The sequence below is a fragment of the Vigna radiata genome, unplaced genomic scaffold (assembly GCF_000741045.1).
Source record: "Vigna radiata var. radiata cultivar VC1973A unplaced genomic scaffold, Vradiata_ver6 scaffold_465, whole genome shotgun sequence".
Classification (NCBI taxonomy): Eukaryota; Viridiplantae; Streptophyta; class Magnoliopsida; order Fabales; family Fabaceae; genus Vigna; species Vigna radiata.
In genome coordinates this window covers 43,257-44,749 of record NW_014543987.1, presented here as the reverse complement: position 1 = coordinate 44,749, position 1,493 = coordinate 43,257, and the positions used below count along the sequence as shown (strand labels likewise).

The following is a 1,493-nucleotide window of genomic DNA, read 5'->3' as shown; positions in this document are numbered from 1 at the left end:
ATTCAATTTTGTTAATTTATTTGACATGTTTAAAAGTTTATGAAGGCACAAAAAGTACTTTTTATTTCTTCTTTTAAAACAAAACGGATCGTCAGACATCAATAAAACATCATCGAACATGTAAAAATAAATAAATCACATCTGAAGGATGTAAAGAGAGGAAAAAAATATACTTACAGCTCTGGCGTCGGTGGCTATTACAGTGACAATGAACATGAGAGATTAAAGGCAATAATGAATTCTACAGCAAAACATTGGTCATATCCTCCAGAAGGAACAGTGACTCCACCACTAATGAAAGGGTAATAAACCCATTTCAGAGCAAATGCAGCACAAATCGATGCCAAAACTTATGCACCAATATACATAGACACCTGTAGTTTAATGATCACATATATCAATGAAGAAAAACTTGTTTTTTAGTAGCATAGAATAATTAACTAAAATAATTTTGTACGCACATGTTTCTAGTGGAAGTGTTTCAATTCAACAAAGGAAAGGGTGACAGCAGCGTTGAAATGAGCATTGGAGATGTAGCCAATGACAAAGATGACTATCATAACGGTGAGACAAATTGTGGCAGTACAGCCTACGAGAGTCTCAGAGCCATTTGTCATCTAGTTGATAATGGTGGTAACAGTTTCATGATGGTATAGACCCGTTTGATATACTTTATAACCTTGTCCACCACCACGTCTGCATTTGGTTCAAGTCTGATTTTAACATGAAAGGATAGGAAAACCTTTCCGACTATGATGACCCATATGTGCAGTTCATGAACAACCACCACATCTTCCATATCAAATAGCCCCGTTTCTAGCTTAGTAGCATCTATCCCATGAGGCGTGTTCTCCATCAAGACTTCCAAAATATTTCGCACCATATTCATAGTTGTCACCAAAACTATAACTAAATATATTATAGTGCAAATGATATCAACTAAGTGCAAAACTATTACAGTGAACATGACAATAAAGGTCCCGATGAACTCAGCACTGACCTTTCTTTCCAAAGGCATAAGACGAGGCAGTGACAAGGAGTATGAGACGGATAGTAAGGCTGTATCTTCTATTGTTCTATCATCCAAAGTGAAGCATCTACAACACTTGGGAAGGAAATTCTTGTCAGTATTATTTGTTGTAGGAAGAACTGCATTAGAAGTGCCTGAAGTGGTAGGTGTCAAAGGAATTTTTTTGTTATTATACATAATTCACCACACTAAGAAATGCAAAGAAAATTAATGATAACTTTTGAGAAGATATGAGAGGTTAATATATAGTCAGAATCATAAAGGACAAGCAACAAAACGACCCAAGACGTTGTACCACGTGTCTAACCGTGAGTGTTTCTCCTAACCTCGGCTAACCATGTTTCTGCCTAACTAGACAAATGATAGTGTTGTATCATGTCAAATATATTTTTTTATGATGGTGAATTTAAATTTATGATGTCACAACCATTCTATGACTAAACTAGTTCTTTTTTGGATGTTT

At 35.4% G+C, this 1,493-nt stretch overlaps 1 pseudogene; it reads right to left on the bottom strand.

Annotated features, from left to right (window-relative positions):
- Nucleotides 1-135: 135 nt before the first annotated feature.
- LOC106755214 lies at nucleotides 136-1,267 on the bottom strand (annotated as a pseudogene).
- Between the last annotated feature and the right edge of the window lie 226 nt (nucleotides 1,268-1,493).